Below are 6,895 nucleotides of genomic sequence, written 5' to 3'. Positions count from 1 at the left end.
TGAAGTTGAAATAAATAAATTCTAAGATCATTTCCAGTTTCCATTGTCCATAATTTTATGAATTCTTAAGTTGTGTGGAAAACATCTGTGCTTGGGCCTCAGGCTAGGATACTGACTTAATAGAAGCACAGAGATTGAAAACTGGTGGCCACATCATGCCTGGCCACATCAAACTTGGGTTTAGCCAGCACATTCTTCTGTAAAGTGAATGTAATTTTGTTTTTAAGATGGAGCATGCACTATGCATTTTGGCCACTTTTTTCTCCACTCTGTTGTCTTATACTAGGATGCTTCCGACTTTCATAGTACCCACTTGCCCCTGAAGGGTTTTGAGTTTGCTACTCCTGGAAGGAGGTGACACTGTGGAGATTCAGTAAATTGCCCACCTGAACCCAGTACCGAGGTTTCCATGGAAGTCTTCCTTTAGAGGATTGTGAAAGGCAGCCTTACTCCTTTGCAGAATCTAGTGATGGTTTCCATGTTATGCACATAAACACCTTGTCAGGCACCAGAGACAGGTTGGGGAGGATGATTGATGGGAGTGGGCTTGTGAAATCACACCTGCTGTCACAGCAGATGGGAAAAAGAGCCGGAGTAACCTGTGGAATTGCTGATCTTTTTTGAAAATTCACTCCTAAAAACATTATTTTAGCTCTTTTACATACTTCAGAAAGAGTGGTATTACAAACCAGACTCTAAGGGAGCAACCACTATATGAGTTTTCAGGAATATAATTTCAATAAAATAGCAAGAAGCCTTCACCAACTGGGTGAACTGGTGTTTGAGCTCCAGGGTGGTGAAGCAATGCTTTCTTTGCCAAGCAAGAAAAAAATGTCATTCAAGCTGCAATTTCTGGCTGGCTGCCCACTGGGCATATAAGCCTGTCTTTAATAATGTTATCCTAAGCCATGCATGGCATTGCCTTTGGAGCACAGAATGCATCTTAGGAAAAGAGATGAGATAACTTTGCACAAAACAAACCAGTGAATAGGCAATGGGTAACACAGGCCATCACCTCAAGAAGGAATCCATGTGGATTTGAGGAAGTGCTCGGCTCTGTCCTTTACAACTTAGACTTATATTATCCTAATTTTACCTGATATGCATCTTAGAAAACTTATTCAACAGCTAGTTACTGAGTTTTCACTATGTTCACTGGACTGTATTATGGAGTGCAGTGTGTGTTTGGTGAGTAGGACTTGCACATGTGCTAGAGTTGGAAGCAAGGAAGGGACTTCCCGGGTAATCCAGTGGTTAAGAATCCACTTACCAGTGAACAGGGTTTGATCCCTGGTTCAGGAAGATCCCACAAGCCACAGGGCAACTAAGCCTGTGTGCCACAACTACTGAAGTCCGTGTACCTAAAGCCCATGCTCCGCAACAAGAGAAGCCTGCACATTACAACTAGACAGTAATCCCCACTCTCTGAAACTAGAGAAAACTGCACCCAGCAACAAAGACCCAGTGCAGCCAAAATAATAAATAAATAAACAAGTGATTTGGAAAACAGAAGCAAGGGAAGAGTTTAACAGGACTAGGCAGCAGGCTTCAAGGTGGATGTGATCAAATTCAAATGAACCTTTCAGACAGAGCTATGTGTGAGGAAGAGAGAAAGTGCAGCCTTTGAGTAGAATTGGAAGACTCTCCAGAGAAGCTGGAAATTGATTTGGGTGCTTCAGTTAATGGGAGTTAGATTTGAGCTGGGATGTGGTGAAGGAGAATTTGTTTCACCTACCAGAGTCCAAAGTCTCAGGCAGTTCAATTTTTAATTCCTTCATTTATTTGTTCAACAAATACTTATTGAGCATCAGTTTGCTTCTAGGCCTGTTTTAGGCTTGGGGATACAGTGAATAATCATGACAGATAGATTCCTGCTCTGGTAGAGGGAAACAGAGAATCAAACAGACTAACAAAGCAAAGTCTCAGGTAGTGGTGAGCATTATACAGAGGGGTAGAATCAGGTTATGTGACAGTGGCTGGGTGACTATGGTAGAGCAGGTGTTTTCTTTGTTTCTCTGAAAAGGTGATTGCTAAGTTCAGATCTAAACAACAGAAAGCAGCCAGCCATGCTGAGGTCAAGGGGAGAAGTATTCCTTGCAGAGGGAACAGCTGGCACAGAGGCCCTGAGATGGGTACAAGTTTGGCACGTTTGAGGAGGCCGGTGTAACTGGAGTATAGTGGATGACAGGAGGAGTGGAACAAGGTGAGGCTGGAGAGGGAGTATGCCATATGTTATTGGAATTTGAATTTTATTCTGATTGGGATAGAAGCCATTTGAAGGCTTAGTTCAGTTCAGTTCAGTCGCTCAGTCGTGTCCGAAGGCTTAAGTGGAGGAGAAATGATGTACTGGATTTGCAGATCTCTGGCTGCTTTATGAGCAAGAGAAGAAGCAGTGAGCAGTGAAGAGGCCATTGTGGCAGTCCAAAGCACATGGCTGGTCCCTTGAACTCTAGTGGTGGGACTAGGGATAGGGGAGTAGTAAATCCATTTGGGTTACATTTTAGAAACAGGCTTGACAGGACTTTATGAGATTGGATATCGGTGTGAGGGAAATGGAGTTGCCAAGATAGTAATAGAATTAGACTTTGTTATTAAGAATGTGCAGATTTCTATGAAATGCTTATGTCATCCATTATGAACAGCCCTGAGGTCTCCAAACAAAAATAAGCATTTTGTGGAAATAACTGTAGACCAACTAAATGAGAAAACCAAAGACTGCTCAGAGCGTGCTATGGCAAGGGAGTCAGTCACTGTCATTTGCATTTTGGTAGAGACTCTAAGTTAGGCTGAGACCCAAAGGCAGGCAGCTTTATAGTGAAGAAAGGGAAGCCTTCTGGAATGCCCTGATTGGTGGCTGTTGTCCTGGGGAAGCAATAAGAGGGCTACCTGGAAGCAGGGCATCCTGTGTGATTAGTTAGGGATGCATATCTGACTTCTGGTTGATTCTGAGATGAAGGGACAAAAATTAGGGAATCTGTCAGTTATTAATCAAGTCCTGTCTGTTTTTGACTAATGCTATTTAAGTTATTGTTTAGCTTGTATTATCTCTAGAGATGGCAGTCTGGCTTCCTACAAGTCTAACTTAGAGCCAACTATCTTCTGGGGTTATTTATTGTAAATAACTGGTTGACTTTGTGAGCAGGTTGCTGCCTATTTTTCATATATATATCTTTCTGGCTTACTTCACTCTGTATAATGTATATATATATATATATATATATATATACATATATATATATATATAAAGTTCTATTTTTATATATGGTCTGGTCATAGTCTGTATATTCAGTCTTTCAGTGTCTTGATTAAACTTATTTTTATTTTTGAAGTAGGTCATACATGTCTATATATTTCTTTGTCCACGCTCCTGCATATCTATTTCACCTATTTATTGTTTCTTTCTCTGTTTCAACATCAGTTTTCTACTAGAGATTAAGCTTTCCTTCAGTGTCTCATATGGCTCTCACCTCTCCTGGGTGACTATTTTATGACAGATATTAGCTGATGTTCCAGTTCTAACCTAGGGTTGTCTAATGACATTTTTATGTCCGTCTATTCTAATTGTCAAAAGAACATGCTCTAGGGCTCAAAGCATGGTTTACCAAGTGGGGCCACTTGGTGAACTTTGTTACTGGTCTGAGACAAGACAGATACAGAAATTGAGAGTAAGCATTCAGAAACCTTTATGACAATTTGGCAAAATAATTTTATCTTTGTTAAACTTAATACTTAAATTTTAGACTTCTTTTTTTTCATTTCACCAGTTCAAGGTATGGGTTGGAAATTTAAAAGAAACACTGAAAAACCCTGAACTTTCTTAACATAGAGTTGGAGAAGCACTGTGCTGAATTTCTTGCAGCAGCCAGCACTAGAATACCTGGAATGAGAAGGGAAATGAAGAGTGTAGCAGACAGTTAATGCTTACATGTGCCATCAGAGGCAGTGGCAGACCTCACTGAAGAAGGGCTGCTTCTCCACCTGGAAGGCTCCTGCTGTCTACCTCTCAGAGGGGTTCCCAAGTTAACTGGTCATACACTGGACTTCTCTTTCTCTAGCCCTGCTGACACAGAGCGTTCCTACTGCATGTAAGAACCTATATGACTTGGTGGAATGTGGAGGGGGTGAGGAGGAACAAGAAACTTCTGTCCCTGTTCATCCAAGTGACTGAGATAATATCCTAAATGATATCCCCAAATGACACAGCCAATGTGACTTTTATCCATCTCCAAGTCAGTGTCTTAGACTCAGTTTCCTCTTTTTGTTTCCATCTAACTGGTAGTTTTACACCTAGTTGTGTTTCAGGAAACACTCCCTGCCAGGTCCCCTCTGAATCCTGAATTCATTATTCTTTCTGCCTTTAACACCTCTACAGACGTGTTGAGAATGCCAGAATTTCTGATCTTATAAAACCATGTCATCAGTTTTCCGTGAACTTGGAAACTACCTGGTTTTCTCTGTTCCTTTGAAGGGAGGCATGCTGTCTTATTTCAGAAAAGTCACTTCCTACGTTTCCTCCTTCCACTGGAAAGACAGACTTAGTCTTGGAGTGTATTATAAAGAATTTTTTTTTTCCTTTTGAAATCACTCAAGTAAAAGAAAGTCTCCTCTTGCTTTCAAGTCATTTATCACTAATGTTCAGAGCAAAATCTGCTTCATGTAGTCATCCACAATGAAGAAGGAACAACTTTCCTAAGACTTGTGGAAGGCTTGTCTGCGCTGGGTTCTTAGGAAATTCCCTCAGGCAGGTATCTCCAATCAGCTGTAATCTACTCATCAGTGATTTTCTTTTTTTTTTTTTTATTAGTTGGAGGCTAATTACTTCACAACATTGCAGTGGGTTTTGTCATACATTGATATGAATCAGCCATAGAGTTACACGTATTCCCCATCCCGATCCCCCCTCCCACCTCTCTCTCCACCCGATTCCTCTGGGTCTTCCCAGTGCACCAGGCCCGAGCACTTGTCTCATGCATCCCACCTGGGCTGGTGACCTGTTTCACCATAGATAATATACATGCTGTTCTTTCGAAACATCCCACCCTCACCTTCTCCCACAGAGTTCAAAAGTCTGTTCTGTACATCTGTGTCTCTTTTTCTGTTTTGCATATAGGGTTATCATTACAACCTTTCTAAATTCCATATATATGTGTTAGTATGCTGTAATTTCTTTATCTTTCTGGCTTACTTCACTCTGTATAAGGGGCTCCAGTTTCATCCATCTCATTAGAACTGATTCAAACTTGAGGCTGAGCCAGAGGCTTGTCAAGTGCCTTAGTCCTTTTGGGGGGCAGGGAGGAAGGGAAGAAGTGTGGGTGAGGAAGGGGGGTGATAAAGGAGCTTATGAATCTGCTACTAAATAACAGGAAACCTCTTCTGGAGGATGACTCCCTGAATACTAGGGGGGAATGTTATTGCACATAGTTCCTTTTGTTTGCTTTTGTCATTATTTGCAGTAACTGGGAGATACTTTCAGAATTCTCTGTAAAATAAAGGCCAGGATGTCCTGGCCTAGTTAGCAGTATCTCCTAGTCTAGTTAAAGGGTGTCAGGTGACATTGTGCTGGGTCACCAGACACATCCAAGGATGATGACAAACCCTAGCAAAAGTGTGAACATTGAAATGAGGTGAGCTTAAATATCTGTGATCACATAGTTAATGAAATGTGTAGCATTATGAAAATAACTCAATTATAAGTTCACTAAACAAGTTCCATAGCAGTCTTCATTACTTGTGTAATAACCAAGACTGGCAGTAAGAGACAGCAAGACATCAAGTGACTTTATTTTCTTTTCCATTATGGCTTATTACAGGATATCGAATATTGTTCCCTGTGCTATACAGTAGAACCTTATTGTTTATCCATTCTACATACAGTACTTTGCATCAGCTAGTCCCAATCCATCTCTCCCATGCCATCCTGTCATTTCCCCGACCCCTTGCATCCCTTGGCAACCACAAGTCTATTTTCTATACCAGTGAGTCTGTTTCTGTTTTGTAGATAAATTCATTTGTGTCATATTTTAGATTCCACTATAAGTGACATGGTATTTATCTTTTTCTTTCTGATCTACTGCACTTAGTATGATAACATTTAGGTCCATACATATACCTGCAAATGACTGTATTTCATTCTTTTTTCTGGCTGAGTAATATTCCACTGTGTAGAGGTATTTGCATCTTCTTTATCCATTCTTCTGTCAGTGGACATTTAGGGTGCTTCCATGTCTTGGCTCTTGTAAGTAGTTTTGATTTGTTTCTCTCTAATAATTAGTGATATTAAACATCTTTTCATGTGTCTATTAGCCATCTGTATGTATATCTATTTAGGCCTTCTGCCCTTTTTTTGATTGTTTTTTTTAAGTTTTTTTTTATTGATGGATAATTGCTTTACAGAATTTTGTTATTTTCTGTCAAACCTCAACATGAATAAAAATATGGAATGCTTCACAAATTTGCATGTCATCCTTGTGCAGAGGCCCTGCTAATCTTCCCTGTATCATTCCAATTTTAGTATATGTGCCACCAAAGTGAGCACTGGGTTATGTTTTTTTGTTATTGAGTTCTATGAGCTGTTTGTATATTTTTGAAATTAAGCCCTTGTTGTTTACATCATTTGCAAATATTTCCTTCTAGTCTGTAGGTTGTCTTTTCATTTTGTTTATGGTTCCCTTTGCTGTGCCAAAGTTTATAAGCTTGATTAGATTTCATTTGTTTATTTTTCTATTGCCTTGGTAGACTGACCTAAGAAAGCATTGATGCTATTTAAGACATCAGGTGACTTTTAAAAGTTATTGACCTTGTGGCTGGAAAATGTAGAAAGTTTAGCTTTCAAGTTTGAAGTTAATTCAAAGTGAGGAGGGATAGCTAGTATAGCTAGTTGTATAGTTCAACTAGG

General features: G+C 40.1%; 1 non-coding gene across 1 annotated transcript; it reads right to left on the bottom strand.

The window, feature by feature from the left end:
* Window positions 1-6,428: 6,428 nt before the first annotated feature.
* LOC133074263 (U6 spliceosomal RNA) lies at window positions 6,429-6,535 on the bottom strand. The gene has a single exon (XR_009697116.1). It is a non-coding gene; the product is annotated as a U6 spliceosomal RNA (small nuclear RNA).
* Between the last annotated feature and the right edge of the window lie 360 nt (window positions 6,536-6,895).

This window comes from Dama dama, chromosome 19 (assembly GCF_033118175.1).
Source record: "Dama dama isolate Ldn47 chromosome 19, ASM3311817v1, whole genome shotgun sequence".
Lineage (NCBI taxonomy): Eukaryota > Metazoa > Chordata > Mammalia > Artiodactyla > Cervidae > Dama > Dama dama.
The sequence above is the reverse complement of the archived record's forward strand: the minus strand, read 5'-3'. Positions and strand labels throughout refer to the sequence as shown.